Source organism: Cavia porcellus, unplaced genomic scaffold, assembly GCF_034190915.1.
Source record: "Cavia porcellus strain 051 isolate PalLab524CR breed Dunkin Hartley unplaced genomic scaffold, mCavPor4.1 scaffold_30, whole genome shotgun sequence".
Lineage (NCBI taxonomy): Eukaryota > Metazoa > Chordata > Mammalia > Rodentia > Caviidae > Cavia > Cavia porcellus.
The window spans coordinates 22,880,916-22,899,489 of record NW_026947513.1 but is presented as its reverse complement, the minus strand read 5'-3'; the positions used below and the strand labels follow the sequence as shown (position 1 = coordinate 22,899,489).

At 35.6% G+C, this 18,574-nt stretch overlaps 1 protein-coding gene across 2 annotated transcripts in view; it reads right to left on the bottom strand.

The window, feature by feature from the left end:
* The window catches only part of LOC134470323 (glutaredoxin domain-containing cysteine-rich protein 1-like), a 38,948-nt gene that overhangs the window by 9,666 nt on the left and 10,708 nt on the right, over window positions 1–18,574 (bottom strand). The window lies entirely within an intron of this gene.

Here is an 18,574-nt window from a genome sequence, read left to right as displayed (position 1 = left end):
CAGCTCTGGCATCCAGGAAAGGAAGCTTCTGAGCAAGGTTACAACCCACACTACCTCCGCCCTGCTCCACGTAGCCCTGTACATGGCCCTCCTTAGAGTCATGCAAGTAAAGATAACAGATCTTAAACAACAATAATCAACTATAATTTTTTATTCTAATAATCAACTCTAATTATTTCAGCATGATCTTATGTTGTAGTAGATTATATTATTATTGGAAATTGACAGTTGGCAAGACTAAACAATTCCAAGTCACCCAGAGAGGAAGTATAGAAGGAATCTGAATATAGGAGGAGGCTGCTCCACAACTGATGCTTTTAACTTTCTATAACCTCACTGTGAAAGTAAGACAAAGAGTAATGTGTGCACTTTTCAACAAACTCCTGGTGTTTCTTTTAACTACTCCAGTTCTTTCCTTTCTAGCTTCGTCTCACTTTTTCCACTGTTTTCCCTCTTGAGGGAAGGAAAATAAGTGTAATAACTTCTAATCAAGGCAGAGACTATTTGTGCCTTGTTCGTAGCATATCTGTATTACTTACCAGAGTATATATCAAGTCCATTTTTACTTATGAACAAGTTAGGGAGAAATATTGCACAATAAATACATTTGTATTTCTATTATTGCTAAGCATGATGGAAAACAAATAGCCTCATTTAAAAATAAAAGTATCTTAATTTTATATAAATCACAATATATTTTATATAAGCACACACAACAGTACTTACAATTTAGAGTGGAATACGAATTCCAAATAATTAATGCAGAGAAAAAGGTGGGCTAGGAGATCACAGTGGAGGTGCAGGTAGAGATCTACTTATTATGGAGAGAGACAGTTTTTTGGAGTTGGTATTTGATAAGGACCATGAAGCATGAGGCTTATAAGATAAGGCAGAAAGTTCTGTAATGCTGCCTGCCTAGGAGCCTCTAGCTTTTGGTTCCATTTTGCTTCCGTCTATCTTACATAGCTCTTGTCCTCTTAACTGCCATCAGAAGTGTTAAGTCAGTATAATAAAACACTCATGAATGCATATACAAAGCTATAGAAAGTAGGATATATTCCTTTATTTGTAGTCATTTTGCCAGAAATAGAGATGTGACACACATATAGTAAGAATAAAGGTAATGAAAACACCACAACAAAACATTAAAGTCTAAAACTTAGTTAATAACTGGTAATATTTTAGCTTTGCTACATCTATTTCTTTTAAGAAACTAAACTAAAATGGGAAAACCCTTTGGAGAATTTGGTACATTAAAGCCAGATGAGAATATATGTCTCATTTTTCTCAAACAAAAGAAAATGCACCTCAAAAACTCCAAAGAAAATGAGTGTACCAGAAGAGCTATCCTGTGTCTGCTTCCTAGCTTAGTACAATTATGCCTTAGTCAGTTGTTCAGAGTACAACGCATGTAAGAAAGGATGTATTTTGTTACCCTTAAATACGTGAAATTTACAATGCCTCAGCCAAACAATTCTAATAGCATTACTACCAAAGAAGTAGATTACACTTCACAGGATAAATGCAGGCTCTACTCACAGCAAGCTGTGTACTGAAAGACATAATCATCCTCGATCTTCATAGTACCTAGATGTCTAGTAGACAGGTGGTGTGTCAAGTGCTCCAGGTTGAGAAGTTGGTCCAGTAACAAAGTATAGGCAGCTGAAGCTCCATTCTCTCTCTCAACTGCTGTCATGTAACACAGCGTCCACAACTCTGCCTGGGATCCCCGCAGATCTTCCCCTTGGGAGGGTTCACCCTCTGCACCCCATTCTGGTAGAAAGAGTACTAAAACTGCCCATTCCCAAGTTAGAATACAATGTGTGTCAAGAAAGGACTTATTTCTTATGTCTTAAATGCATTAAATTTGCCCCTGTCAGTGCTACACTTAAGTAAAAGATCCTGGATTGAAGGCAAGAAAATCAGGTGATCTTTCTGTCTGATTTTAGAGGCTGCAACAGCAGTACCATGTTGATCTGAGCTTGACTGAGTTTAAAGTTCAGGAGAAAACTATAGATCTTTCCCGTGCTGAGATCTGGAGAATGTGGCAGGGTCATTTTGAATCTGTCCCGCTTTTCAATGCTTTTGCATATCTCAGAGGCCTTGCTCTGTCCTTTGTTCCAATTAATCCAGTTTATGGGCCTCCAATTAATGGCCTCCAATTAATCCAGTTATTACTAAGAAACTCTGATGTCCACAATGGAGACTATTCCCTTAGGCAACGATATGCTTAAGAAACAACCTTTTCTGGGATTTAACTAAGAATATCACACTTGAGTTTGTGACTTTAATGCATAACTGCACCACTCAATTCCACACTAAAAGAAATTAATTAATCATTCTATTATCTGGTGTAGCCTACCAAGATTTTTAGGATGCCTATGGAGATATTTCATGTATGTTTTTAACTGCTTCAGAACCACATTTTTCTTTAGATTAATGTAATTCTGGAAATAGTGAAAACAGTTAAGTTCTCTACAGACATGGGCTTTTTGAATCATTGATTCAAAGTAAGCATTATTACCTCAATTTTTAAACAAAAGCATTAACAAACTTTGTTTTCACTGAAACAAGGTAAACTATTAGTATATATTAAACAAATTAGCATATTTTGAAATATATTTAAAACAACAGAACATACGTTTTGGAGAAATATTTAAATTTCTCCTTACTTCCTATTTATGTCCCTTCTATTTGTTCTTTATTTGTTGTGTTTCTCATATAAGGGAAAACATGCAATATTTGAGCTGGTGTGCCTGACTTGTTTTTTTCAACATTATGTTCTCAAGTTGCATCCATTTACCTATGAACTGTCTTGGACTACTTCCAAGATAACAATACACAGTGTGGTAATTAATGCTATTTTTGCACTGTTTAGTTATGAAATTTTGTTTCATTTTTTTTCATAAAAAGAGAGAAAAGGCATTAAAGTTTGAAGAGAATAAGAACCTGTGAGGGCCTTTCAGTTTGTCAACACAAAGTCCTGCCAGATCTCGAAATCAGATGGAGTTGACTGCAACCAATACTCTGTCTACTCTACTTTGTATGTGACCTGATCACTGATCTAATGTATTTGTACTATTTTTTAAAGGCCAGATAACTTGTAATCTGAGAAATACAACAATCTATTGTTAGGACTTACTTTGATTAGGTGCCCAAGAAGTTCAAGTAAATGAAAATTTTTACTACAAGGGGCTCTACAACAAGAAAAAACGTGCCACGGAACCTAGGAAAGTCCTGCTTTTTTCCCAGTACTATCTCTTACTGAGTCACTTAAAATACATGAAATATGTCAGAAAAAGACCCACCTCAAAAATGCCAATGTGTACATACATGTATGTGTACACATACATACATATATTGTTATATCTATATTTTTTATTCTTATACCTTACCGCATCTTAAGAAAGCAATTTAAAATAAAATTATATGACTTGGTAGAATGGAATGCAGTACACGGAAAAACTTCTAAATATGTTTCAAAATTATATCCATGATTGGGCTCTTGAACTGATTCTGAGCCAGCTTCTAGGAAGAAACAGAGCTTTTCTTAGCACAGAAGTCTAAACAATGTATTCCTTAAGATGTTGCATTAGACAGACAGATTGATATAAAATACACAATACTTTTGGTTTTTTATTACCCATTAAACTTTTGTGTCCAAATAAGTGCTATTAGAGAAATGGCTCTTGAATACAAGTTTGCACCCTCCTAGTACTTTAACAGGTTACTCTTCCTTCTCTTTTAACCGCTTCCCTGTCATTTATGTACCACTATATATCATACTGCTTGCCAGAGTACCTTCTAATCATAAGGTAAAATCAAAACTCCATAGCTTACACCATAACTTGTGTCACTGTTGATTGCACTCAGTCTTGCTTTTTGGATACCACAGAAAGCTAAGCTGAATTCTCCCCTTATGAATATCTCAGGTTTCTCCATGAGAGTTCACACCTGGATATATGCTCCATTCTCTGCAATAATGTTTTTTTCTCTCCTTCTCCCCACCTTTTTCTCATACATCCTTCAAACCTAATTAAAATGCCACCTTCTCAAAAAAGTACCCTTGGCTTTGCCAGCAGATGCCATCACTGCCCTCGCTGCATTCTCAGATCACACTTGCCTGCTGTGCAGCAAGCCCTGTGGTGATCACAGAGCCTACGTGACATCTTCTAGTGCACAATCCTCTGTGCCCTGTGGACAACTCATAATTATTTACTGTATTAAGACATTCAAACATTTTGTAGTAAATGCAGCATTAAAGTTTAAACTGCTATATTTCAATAACTTCTGATTTAGAAAATACAACCAGGAATTTGTGAAAGTGAGCTTTTTGTGAGGTGCAAGAGATTGCCTTGATGTGACTTAATGATCAAATTCCAGATGAGTAGGAGAGTAAGAGGATGAAAACTGTGTAAATGATTTCCTCTATCATTTATCTCAGCTGAGTACTTGATGGGAACTGACGAGTAAACCACTGGATGTTGCCCTCTCGAGCTGCAGCCTCTGATGAAGACCAAGACGTGAGGACTCTCTAGTACTGGCTGATTGTGAACACTTCTGCTGAGTAATCAGCAGAACAGATGGCATGTTTGGCATCAAAGGAGCTCAACCAGAACCTAGCACGATGCCTGCCAAAAGATGTGCTCAATAAATGTTCTTGCTATGACTGCCATCCCTACTGGAAATGGGAGATTACATCAACTTTACCTGGAGGTGAGCCATCTAAACCCTGCTGACAAAGTCATCCTTGAAGTCATCTCTGGCTCTTCTCCAGTGCATGAACCAACTGCATGGGTTTCTTGAGATCTACACCAAACAATTTGATCTGGAAACCATTCAAAGAAGGTGTACCAATATCCCATCAGTGTCTATAAAATTACAAGAACATCTCCCATGGATAAACTAATCCTAAAGTGCATAGGTTTCCTGTGTCCCTCCAGGAAAAATTAACCACTAAATTAACTGTACTAGTTGACTTATTTTATCTAATTATGCAGTACAGAATTTTAGAAGTCATAAAATGCCTGCCAGAAACAAAGATTTTTGTTTAATATAATTAGTGCTGAGCCACTGTTTCCAGTGTAGTTGCTGAGAATAATTTTCCATAGAGGCTGATCTGGACTTTTTATAATAAAGCTATGAAACCAAGTAGACAGTAATGAGGGTGCATTACTTGCTTTTTTTGTTGCAGAAGGCCGTGTCTTTTTCAGTTATTATCAGCTTATATGAAAGCAGATCAAGCCACTAACAGACAAACCAAAAAAGATAATGATAATTATTGGGCTAAAAGAATCCAAAGGGCTATTTTACATAAAAGGCCCAACATTTTCATATTCCTCAACCCCAAATTCTCCTTTCATAAAATAACTTTTAGAATACAGTGGTAAGTTAAGGGTTTTCTTCTTTTTAATAAACAATCTAGCATTAAATGTAATCTCCCCCACTTAAAAGTTTACTTGGCCAAGTAATTGGAACAGTTCAATACTCTGGTTCCTCATTTGCAAAATGGGTATAATGTTTACAGAGATATTTTAAGAACTACATTAGAAAACACATAAGAGTGTAAAACATTGCTTGATATGTAATAGGAGTTCAATAATAACAGTCACATAGTATTGGTATTAGTAGTAACTAGCAGTAGTGCTAGTAGTCATAGTACATTTTATAAATATCAATGTCAAGCACACAAAATCTAGACAAATATTTCCTGTCTAGAGTCAACAAATAGTGAAAGAATAATGAAGGTCAATAAGAGACATTGTTTTGGGATTATGTTACTATACATTGAAAGATAATGTTATCTTTAAGAGCGATTGGTGTATTTGGGCTTAATATAGGTTTATTCCTTATGCAAGATATTGAGAAGACCCATTTTATAGTTTATGAAGAAAAAAAGGAAGCATAAAATTTGAGGACTGTCCAGGTCATAAAAGTTCTCTGGTTAGTCGTAAAACGGTTAAAATGTTCTTTGTTATGAGATCTTTAGCTAGCACTTGGGTATGGCTCTCTGAAGAGTGAAAAGAGGAACAACAGTTAGCGTATGATATTGCTAGGCTGAGGCAGGAGGACTGTTGTGAGTTCGAGACCAGCCTGGGCTACAAAGCAAGCTCAAGGCCAGCCTGAACTACATAGCAAGACCCTGTCTCAAAAAGCTGAAGAAATTTGAGCTAATTGTTTTTGGGGACAATATGAATATTTAGTCAGTGAAGATGATTCACATATATTGTGACAGTGATTGAGAAATGTAATTAGAGAAATACAACTGATAATAACCCAGTTTAACTTTCAAGTTCCTGGCAGGAAACATATATGTGCCCAAAGTGGTTTACTAAGAAACATGGGATGAAAGGTCCCCTACAGAAACATCGACAGGGCTGCATGGACCAAGAAGTGTCCTGAGCATCCAGAAGCCATCAGCAGTGGGAAGCTGTGCCCTTCTGATGGTGAAGGTTCATGGGGGACACGCATCAGAACTGTGTAAGAGACATTGCTGTGGGAAGGGAAGAAGGAGAAAGAAAATGAAAATACTAAGAATCCTTCCACAGTCCTGGGCTAGAAAAGTGATTCATCTGGGTAAAATGATGTGTTGGGAAGGCTGTAAGCTAGCATTGAGGGTCTATTACATCCTGCCTCCTCAACCTATTAGCTGTCTGTGCTCTAACTTAACCCCTCAAAACCTCAGATTTTGAAGGTAAAAATATTATAGCATGTAAGAGTTTTAAAGTAATTAGCACAGTACGTCTTAAGTGCTCAGCATAGTTTCTGACATTCACAGATCCTAAATAAAGAGAATCATATTAGATTCTTGTTGTTTTAATAAGATTAACATATGGTACAGAAATTCCAATGAGTCTAATTCCAAAGACCCTAATTGAAAAATTTATTGTAAACAACTTTAGTTTTTAAATGAACTGCAGAGTGAAAAGGAGTAAAAACAGTTAGTGAACAATATTGCTGGGATGAGGCAGGAGGATACTTGCTAATTCGAGACCAGCCTAGGCTACAAAGTGAGCTCAAGGCCAATGAGACTGCAAGACCCTGTCTTATTCAGACTTTCTCTTCATACTATCAATAAAGAGCAATTATCCTGTACCACTGTCTCTAGTCATCCTTCCTCTGAGTTAGAATATACTTTAAATTTACTCCGGCATTCTATTTGGTGAAGAATTGCATTTTTCATCTTCCAGTGTGGCTGGGTATAGCTATGTGAATCAATCCAGTAAATCCTTAACAGTGAGATATGAGCAAAAGTGATGCATGCAGACTCCGGACCACCTCCTTAAAACTGGGCTGCTTATCTTATATGTCATTCTTTAAACTTCCAACAATTTGAAAAAAATTAATACAATTGAGCCATTTTTAATTATGAATGCAGAGTTGGCTCACAAAATAAAAGAATCATGCATAGATCAGAGAAATCTATACCCATGGACTACTAACAAATGAAGATTTTTGAAAGACAAATAAATATGTGAATTATTTGAGCCAAAAGTATATAATTCATATTGTAATAGATAAATGCATAGACATAAACCAATAATACACATATGTGTATCTTTGGGAGTGAGAGCAGAGTCCATGTGAGCAGGGTCCTCGTTAATAAGATTAGTACCTTTTTTTAAGAAGCCCCAGAGATTTGCCTTTCCTCTTCTACCATGAGAAGGTGCAGGAAGAGGATGACAGCCTATGAGCCTGATAGTGGGCCCTCAATAGACACCAGATCTGCTGGTCTTGATCTTAGACTTCCCAGCATCCGGTATGCAGCCTTCAGCCTCCATAAGGAATAAGGCTTTGTTGCTGGTAATATATCTAGTTTATAATCTGTTATTACAGCAGTTCTAATACAAAAATATATAGGATTTGGATATTAGAGAGAACTGAAGGTGAGCAGAAACTCTTGCATACTTCACAAAATAAACTTGGAAATTCATTTTAACAAGTTTTGGGAAGAGATAGTAAAACATAGCAGCAGTAGTAACCTTTTCCAGAAAAAAATAAATTGTAGCTATTTTACAGTGTTTTCTTCCATTCATCCAGGGACTCAACTGCCAGAACTATGTCCTGCTGGAGTCTCAAATCAAGAAAGTAATTACTAGGAAATATGATGAGATTAACCCAGGTCTCTCAATCTGGATTGAGAATGAAGTCTGATAAGCTTTTGTTATCTGTCTTGACCTCTGTGGCCAAAGAAAGCAAGGTTTGGTTTGGTTTGGTTTGGTTTGGTTTGGTTTGGTTTGGTTTTGCAATTACAAGGTTTCCGCCATTCATTCCTTGTTCCAGTGGGTAAATAATGCCAAGCATATTTCCTAAAGACGAAGGAGAAGAAAGTTTGAGCAATGACATTATAAACCTGCATGAAAAGTCTTCCATAATTTAAAAGATGCTCTCCGAGCATCAATTATTTAATCTTCATTGCACCCTTGCAAGTTGCCTTATAGAAGCTTTAATCTTTAAAGTTGAGAAATTGAGACACAAAGATATTACAGAAGTCGAAGATTCACAAAAGCACATATTCAAGATCACATAACTAGCAGTTGGCAGGGTCAGAATTCAAAGTAAATCTACCTAAATTTCCAGTCTGTGTTTTTCTTTGTTAGAGTCACCTTTTTTTCCATTTATAGTTACTTGAAATAATGTCCACTTCTAGGGATAACCTGAGAATAAGCCATGATACTAACAAGACATATCAAACCGCAGTGCAGTATACAGCATATGAAGTGCTTAATAATGTCTGTGACTTTATCATTACTTTTATCATTATAATCACAGTATGACAGCACAGTATTATAAATTTTGTCAAACGTGCACTGACGCAGATGATGCAGAACACAGACATTAGATATTGTCATTCCTCATGTCTCACAGACTCTTCTAGCATTTTATTTATGTCACCAGTGAAGACACACTTCTGCTGTGAAGTTGTTCTCACCTGCGTGTGTCTTGTTTTCCTTATCAGTAAGCAGAGATGGGAATGGATGAAAAACACAGGTCATTTGTTAAAGGATGTGAGTATAAACAAGTCTGTATCAGGGCTTTCCCTACCGTAAAAATACAGTCCTGTTGTTCAAAACATGTGCTAACAAACATGGTATTCACATAGTAACTGCTGATCCTACCTGCTCTTTAATAAGGCAAATTATAAATTCAAATGTACATTCAAAATCAAAATTCAAATTGTAAATTTAAAATCAAAATAAGACATAGATAATAAGAGCAGGGAGATCTTTCTCCGATTGGAAAGAGGATCAAGAGATGGGAGAAGCGGGGAGGAAAAGGAGATGAGAAAGGGATGGAAATGTGTTATACACATGCGTACACTCCACACAAGGAATGTAGACAGCATGCATTGCAGACATGTACTAAAAATAAAGAAATAAGAAAGAAAATTTATGAGGAAAAGTTCCTCCTAAAAAGACTACACTAAATGCTAAAAGATGAAAAACTAAAAGAAATGAAAACATACTTGAAAGAGTGAAAAACAAAATAAAAAAACACAACCCAAGAATAAAGAGAAGTTTACCATAACCAATGAAAACTAAATATCACTGAATAAATGATAACCAAGTAAAAGATACAGCGAATAAGGTATAACCAAAGCCACAGCAGAGTTATAAAATTCAGAGAAAGGGGGCTCTGGAAACATTTTTATCACAAAATAGGTAAAATACTTGAAAATATAAAATTAACCAGCTAAGATATTGTGAGGTGTGAAAGCATAAAAGCCAAAGAATTTCATCAGAATGTGTAAGTGGCAGCCTCTAAGACCCAAAGTATAAATCCTCATTTGGAAACAATACAGACCTTAAAACTAAGGCATATAGTTACTGAGCTACAAATGACACTACCAGATATCCTCTTACTCAGATCAACAACCTAACAGTTGATCTGGAATCCAGATGTGTCATCACCCCACATTCAATCCTTCATTAGTCCTGTTGCTTCTTTTGCCAAGTTTATTCTGGAAGCATCCATTTCTCATCACTCCAGCTGCAAACATCGCACTTCAAGAACTCACTATCTCCTTGGCTTTGTTCTAACTTGTGTCTCATTTCATCTTCATGCGGAGATCATAATGATCTCTTAAAAAGTCACAAATGATCACTGTTATGGTTTAAATCTAGAATGTTTCCAAAACTCTGAAGCTCAGATATACAAAAGTATATAGATATAGATAGATATAGATATAGATATAGATATAGATATAGATATAGATGATATAGATATAGATATAGATGATATAGATATAGATATATAGATATAAATTAAAACTACTGGAAAATACCTCAGAAGCTAAACAACAGTTCAATATAGACCTAATATTTCAGTACATCTTTCTACTATGAGACTAAAATAAACTATCATCCCATTACCTCTGGTATTATAAACTAGATGAAGAGTGATAGGAAACAGGAAACCATTGACAAATCTAGCTTACTACTCTAGGATAAATCAATTGAAATATAAGAAGGACATCACACATGGGGCTGGGGATTTAGCTCAGCGGCATAAGCACCTGCCTTGCAAGCAGGCAGTCATGAGTTCAATCCCCGGTACCAATAAAAAAGAAAAAGACAAAAAAAAAAAAAAGAAGGACATCACACAAATGTCGAAACAATTACATACAAGCCATTTGGAAGCCTCCAGTGAGATACACATACTGTTGATGACTTACATTTTCAAGAGCAAAAATAAAAACACTTCTCTTCCAGGAAAATGCCACATAATTCAAATATTTCTCCTCATAATGAAGAATAAATAACTGTTTTAACCAATTTTCGAAGTCAGCATTTTAAAATTTTAAAATTAATACCTTACAATAGTAAAATATTCAATTAATAAAGAATGATCAACATTTTGCAAAGCATCAAAACCTGTACCATATTACAATTTACTGAAGCATTATGGGCTTTAGCTCCTTCTCAGACTAAATTTAAAAATAATAATAAAAATAATAAAACCATACTTAACACAAACAAAACAAAAGAGATTATTATTAAGACTATTTTTTCAATTTTTATATTTTTAATATATTTTTTCACTATATAATGATTACATGCCTTGCAGGGAGTTGGTACATGTGTATAACACATCTCAACTCTTTATCTCCTTTCCCTCCTCGCTCCCCCGCCCTTACTCTATCTCTTGATTTGAGCAAAATCTATCTCCCACTTCCTATTATTTTTATTTTTCTCTTTATTTATATTTTAGGTTTCTCAGATAAGGGAAACCATGCATTAAACCAAGTATTTAAGCTTGGGTGTCTGAATTATTTCACTTAATATTAAGATCTTATAACACATTCATTTTCCTACAAATAACTCAGGTTTATCCTTCTGTTTGATACACTAGTACTCCACTGTGATTTCACACCCCATTTCCTATATGCATTCATCTATGATTGGAAAAATTCCATTTGATGCAGCTATTCTTCTATGATCCTGAAATAGTCAAAGACATTTTATATTAGTGATATATATACACCTACGTTTATAGCAGCAAAATTCTCAATAACTAAATCTTGAAAGTATATTTAACACCAATTATAGTTAACTACAAGGGAAGGAAAATTTGGCTCTGGTAAAAATGTGTCCAATCATCTCTGAGAAAGGTACAGGAATTGAAGAAAGAGAAATGCCTATAGCTGTACAGAGGATCTAAATATTCTGTGAATTTTTAGCTAAAAAACTGTGAATTGGTAACACACATCTCACCACTTATTGCCCCACATTTTGGTAGGCTTATATATCGTAAAAGATAACAAAAGTCACATTGAATAAAAGCCAAAACTCCGTCAACCATCTGACAGTAAACCATTTCCAGAATCCAGTAGGAGTGTTGTCTTTTTCTGATGTTTGCAAACTAGCCAGAAATACAGTTTTTAATTTGTGAGCTTTTTAAGACCTGTTAGCAAATTAAAGTATCTGTTAATGCTCAAATGACCTTTTTAAAACTTCTCATAGTTTCCCCCAAGCAAGTTACCTTTGGGGTGGGGGTGGGAGCCTGAGGACAGGAAAGAGGTAGACACCCAAAGGCAGCAAAGAATGGCCTCTCTTCTCTGGAGGAGACCGGGAAAGCATGTTTGACAGAAGAGATGGGGAGAAGGGGTGACCAGAGTGTGAGCACGCATAGAAATGGCATGACACAAGCTCGGGGTGTGTGATGTGCCAACATAGCCCACAGGGGCTGGGCAGCTACAAGGACTTCACTTGTGACTGTTCTGCAAGTCCCTCCTGCTCTTCTCATAATCCCTCTGAGTATGAACAAATTCCATTCACATGTGCTTTGTAAGTATAACATACAGAGAAAAACAAGACAAAGAAGAAATACCTGAAGTACAAGTGACCAGAAGAATGCAAACCCCTCTAGTCCAGGCTCCCTCTACACTCAAGAATTCATGAATATCTTGAATTGTTTTCTAGAAGTCCATTAAAAATGAATTTTGTAGCACAATTTATTGTTACCCAAGTCCTACATGATCAGGGCCCTCGGGTGTCAGCTGGGCTGTGCCTGTGTTCTGCATTTCTTCCTATATCCTATTCATTTGAAATTCATTGTCAGCTGTTGAAAGGGAACAAACAAACACCACGATCTGTGTTTCAGAGTTGGACAAGCCAAATCTACTAAGTTTCATTGTTTATTTAAATGCTGGCTCTTGAAACTTACCTGTGACATACAAAATTCAAACCAATGATACTATCCAAAAGAATGATCAAAAAAGTGGAAAATGTTTCTGTTTAAATTGACATTTTTTCAGAAGCCACTATTCTTTGAAATATGACTCTCTGCCTTGTGGAAAAGTCAGAATACATGAAATGTTTGGGACGGTTGATTCCTTCTTGAAAAATGCCACAGGTGTGAAAATTAAGCATGTCTGCCCAAAGACAAATCACCACAGGTTTTCTGTAATTTATAAGAGCTTTGAACAGACTCTTTTCCCTTATAAAGCCTAGTCATTTTGTTGACTTTGTATCCAATGATTTACATTCTTAGAGTATATTATCCATTCATATTTTTGTGATATTATCCTCAGGAATTATGATTTTCCTATTTTCAATACTCAGGCATATTAAAGTAGTCTTTCTGCCTTACTCAATTATATATACATGGAGCTTAATAAAAATATGGAACTCTGTTTATGAAGAAGTTTCAGTGTATTCTTTTCAAGTTTACTTACATACTAAGGTAAGATTCTGCCATAGTTAAAAAGTGTGAACGGAAATGAAGTGAACAAATTTGCAACCTTCATGCAGAGCACAGTCTAGTAACAGGAAGTATATCCAAATCTTGGTGGCTGAAATCACAGACTCTAGTTCAGAGGGTCTTGTTCTAAACTTTCTCTGCCACTTCTTGATCATATAGTAAGGTTAGGGTGATGTTCACTGATCTTTACAGCTTCAGAGGCTTTATTTGCACCATGACTATAATACTATTTATGTCATAAAGCTAGGAGGACTCAGTGAGATCTCCCCAGTGAAAAGTATATACCACCATTCCTGCCTCAAACTACTCAATCCATGCAAGCTTTTTGAAAATTACTAACCTATTTTAAAATATGTTTTATTATTATTTGGGCATGGTGATGCCAACAGTTCAGCAGATAGTTGCCATTGTTTATCCCCACAGCTCCCAAGAGGAGGAAGCACGTCACAGCAGGCATGGGACAGTCAGGGAACCATTGGTCAGGAGGTGAAAGGAATGAAGGCGGTGTGGACAAAATCCTTTACTGTGGTTTCCGTGCAAAGAGAAAGCGGAATTCCTGCTGTAGCTTGCCTAGATTAAACAATATCAGTGTCAGGGGACAAATGACAACCTTTACACATCTGGTATAAAGCCCTGGATGATTCAGGGCTGGGAGATGGTGGCCTGAGCGTGAATGTCCCACAGAGAGGTGGGTGTGGGTGCTGGTTCTGATTGCTTGGTTTCCGTTGCAAAAACTCGTTCCAGAGCAAGTTGTTTACCATCATTACACTTGATGGGGACGTAAACTAGTACAATCACTGTGGAAATCAGTATGAACATTCCTCACAAATTAAAGCTAGAAATTGCACTTGCTTCAGTTATTCTCCTTCTAGGTATCTTACCAAAAGATTTCAAGACATCACATTACAGTAATACATGAATATTCATATAAAAGAAGCACAATTCATAAAACTTAAATCTTGGAACAACATCAGAATAGATATCCTTCTCAGCAGTACATGGGTCATTCTCTAAAACAGACCATATATTAGCTCACAGAACATATTTAAACAAATGTAAAAGAGTTGAAATCATCCCTTGCATGTTATCGGATCATAGCGCTTTGAAATTAGAAATTAATAATAAAAGATACTGCAAAAATCCCAAAAACACATGGAAAACTGAATAACACACTTTTGAGTAATCAGTGAGTCACAAAGAAATTAAAGAAGAAATTAAACAATACCTACAAGAAAATGAAAATGCAGATACAACGTACTGGAATCTGTGGGATGCAATGAAAGCCATCCTCAGAGGAAAATTTATTGCACTGAGTTCCCACATCAGGAAAACAGAAGGAATACAAATAAATAACCTGATGCTACACCTCAAACAGCTAAAAAGAACAAGTCAAGTCCAAAGCCAAAGAAGAGAGGAAATTATGAAAATCAGAGCAGAAATCAATGCAATAGAGACTAAGAAAACAATCCAAAGAATCGACGAATTAAAGAGTTGGTTCTTTGAAAGAATAAATAAAATCGATAAGCCCCTAGCCAACCTTATTTTAAAAAGGGAAGAAAAAGCTCAAATTCATGCAATAAGAAATGAAAAGGGTGAAATCACTACAGACTCTACAGAAATACAGAAGATCATTAACACCTATTTCGAAAACCTCCACTCTCAAAGGTTTGATAACACAAGAAATAGACAGATTCCTAGAAACATATGAAGTACCAAAGCTAGCTCAAGAGGATGTAAAAATGCTGAATAACCCAAACTCTATTAATGAAATTGAAAATGTAATTAATTCCTTACCTACAAAGAAGAGCCCAGGCCCAGATGGATTCACTGCAAAATTCTACAAGAAATACAAAGAAGACCTAATGCCAACACTCCTCAAACTACTCAATGAAATTGAAAGGGAAGCAATTTTTCCTAAGTTATTCCTGGAAGCAAATGTTATTCTAGTACCAAAACCTGAGAAACACCCAACAAAAAAAGAGAACTATAGACCAATCTTCATAATGAACAAAGATGCAAAAATCCTCAATAAAATATTGGCAAATAGGATGCAGCAAATCATCAAGAAGATTATACACCATGACCAAGTGGGATTAATCCCAGGAATGCAGGGATGGTTCAACATACATAAATCAATAAATGTAATCCACTATATCAATAAAGCCAAAAGTAAGAATCACATGCTCATTTCTATAGATGCAGAAAAAGCCTTCAATAAGGTCCAACATTTATTCATGATAAGAACTTTACAGAAAATTGGAATAGATGGCCTTTACCTCAATATAATAAAGGCCATTTATGACAAACCAACAGCCAGCATAACACTAAATGGCCAAAAATTGAAAGACTTTACTTTAAAATCAGGAACAAGACAAGAATGTCCTTTATCACCACTCCTATTTAATATAGTACTAGAAGTACTAGAGAGAGAAATAAAAGAGTAAAGATAGGAAAAGAAGTTAAATTATCATTGTTTGCAGAGGACATGATACTCTACATAGAAGACCCCCTAAACTCCATTGAAAGACTCTTAGATATAATAAATTCAGTAATGTAGCTGGATGCAAAATCAATACTCAGAAATCAAGAGCATTCCTATACTCTAACAACAAAATCACAGAGAGGGAAACAAGAGAAACTACACTCTTCAAACTAGCAAGCAAAAAAATGAAATATTTAGGAATTACTCTTAGGAAAGAAGTGAAAGACCTACACAGGGAAAATTATAATACACTGAAAAAAGAAATTGAAGATGATCTCAGAAAATGGAAAGACATCCCTTGCTCATGGATAGGAAGAACAAATATTGTGAAAATGGCCATACTCCCAAAACTGTTTTACAGATTCAATGCAATCCCAATAAAAATACCATCAACATACCTTATGAATCTAGAGAAATCACTCCTAAAATTCATCTGGAACCAGAAGAGACCTAGAATAGCAAAGGCAATTCTAAGCAGCAAAGGCAAAGCAGGAGGCATCACAATCCCTGACTTGAGGTTATACTGCAAAGCAACAGTAGTAAAATCAACATGGTACTGGACTCAAAACAGAGCCAAAGATCAATGGAATAGATTAGAAGATACAACCACAACTACAAACACACTCAACCACCTTATCTTTGATAAAGAAGATAAGCAGGTTCACTGGAAGAATGACAGCCTCTTTATTAAATGGTGCTGGAAAACCTGGCTCTTCATTTGCCAAAAACTAAAGCTAGACCCATGCCTATCACCATGTACTAAATTAAAATCTAAATGGGTCAAAGATCTGAATACTAAAACAAACACTAAATCTATTAGAAGACAAATTGGGTAGAAGCCTTGAAGACATAGGGGTAGGTAGAGAATTCATGAACAGGACTCAAACCACGTGGGAAATACTTCCCAGAATCAATAACTGAGACCACCTCTTATTAAAAAGTTTTTGCATGTCAAAAGAAATCTCCAGCATAGTGAAAAGAAAACCCACAAACTGGGAAAAGATTTTAGTGAACTCCCCCTCACACAAGGGACTTTTGTCTAAAACATATAAAGAATTTTAAAAACTCAGACCCCCAAAATTCAAAGATCCAATCCAAAAATGGGCATCTGAGATGAATACACACGTCTCAGATGAAGAAATGCAAATGGCAAGTAAATACATGAAAAAATGTTCATCATCATTGGTCATTAGAAAGATGCAAATTAAAACCACACTGAGATTCCATCTCACTCCTAAAAGAATGGCCAGGATCAAGAAAACCAACAACAGCAAATGCTAGAGAGGCTGTGGGGAAAAAGGAACTCTCCTACACTGTTGGTGGGAGTGTAGACTGGTACAACCTTTATGGAGGTCAGTCTGGAGATTTCTCAAAAAGCTGGGATTGGGAGTCCCATTTGTTCCAGCTATTCCACTTTTAGGCATATCCCCAGAAGAACTGAAAGCATCATACCACAGTGATATATGTGCACCTATGTTTATAGCAGCACAATTTGTAATCGCCAGATCTTGTAAACAACCCAAGTGACCATCAACTGAGGAATGGATAAAAAAGTTGTGGTATTTCTATACGATGGAGTATTACTCAGCTATAAAGAAGGATTACATTGAGATATTTATCAATAAATGGGCACAGCTTGAGACCATACTCATAAGTGAAATAAATTAATCTCGCATGTGTGAATACTGAATAGTTTCCCTAATGTAAGTAATGATTCAAATATATAAAAGTATGTGGTAATCATGATTCCCCATTATGTGCCCTTGAAGCCTTATAAAGTTTTCACTTATTAATTGGAATGGCTTTATTCCAGGCTGCTTGATATTATTGCCTGTGATGAAATGAACAGCTATTTTGAAGAAAATAAGTCATCATAATAGCTAGTGCTGATTTACTATCATCTCGTTTTGAAGCCCCACCAAACTATGGCTCTTCTGTCTCCACTGGTTTTATCATGATGTATCTTGCTGGATTTTATTATACGTGATAGTATAAACAAAAAATTTTATAGGCAAAGAGATAATATAGAAATCATTGTTTGTTTTCTGTTAGCTGGTTCTAAATACCCTACAATGCTTTCATCCACTTGAATGGTTTTACACATACTGATATATTTGAAGCTATAGTATACGAAGTTATTTTCAAATATTTCAAGGAAAAAGACACTATGGTAACTACTATTAAGTCGGGTTATTTGATGGTGAAGCACTAGGTTGCTGAAACTGTCGTGCTTTGACCTGTTATGTTGTTATGTCCTCTTTTATCTCAATCTCTCCCTTTTTCATTAAAAAAATTATTTATTTATTTTTTATGACTTTTTTAATTAAGGGGAAAAATTAAAAAAAATAGCAGGATATATTATAGTAACTTTTATTCTTTTTTTTTTTGGTCTTTTTCATTTTTATCTCCTATTAACTTATTTGAAGTCCTATAATACTCCCAGTATCTTGTTTTGACTGATTAGACTCTGTTCCGTTCTGTATGATAGTGTCAAGTTTGAGGGTATAGGCAACTACTTTGAAGGCAGTAAGATTCACTATGATGCCCATTCTGGTTTGACTATTATCTTCTTTGGAATTCCTGTAATGTTTACAAGGTTTAGGTTTTATTGGTCTTGTTGTCTACTGTTTTGTTCAACTTTATAATACCTAATGAGATAGACAATTATTTTTAAGGAAGCAAGAGGCATTATGGTAACCACTGTTGATAACCTTGTTCTCTGTTTTTACATCATGTGCTATGTTTATCCTTGATTTTGACTGACAGCTTTGTTTTGCCATATTTGACTTTATTCTCTTCCAAAAAAAAGAAAAAGTAATAAGAACTAAGCAGTAATAAAACCCAAAATGCGTAAATTGTGTTGTAAAAAAGAGAGGGGAAAAAAGTGCT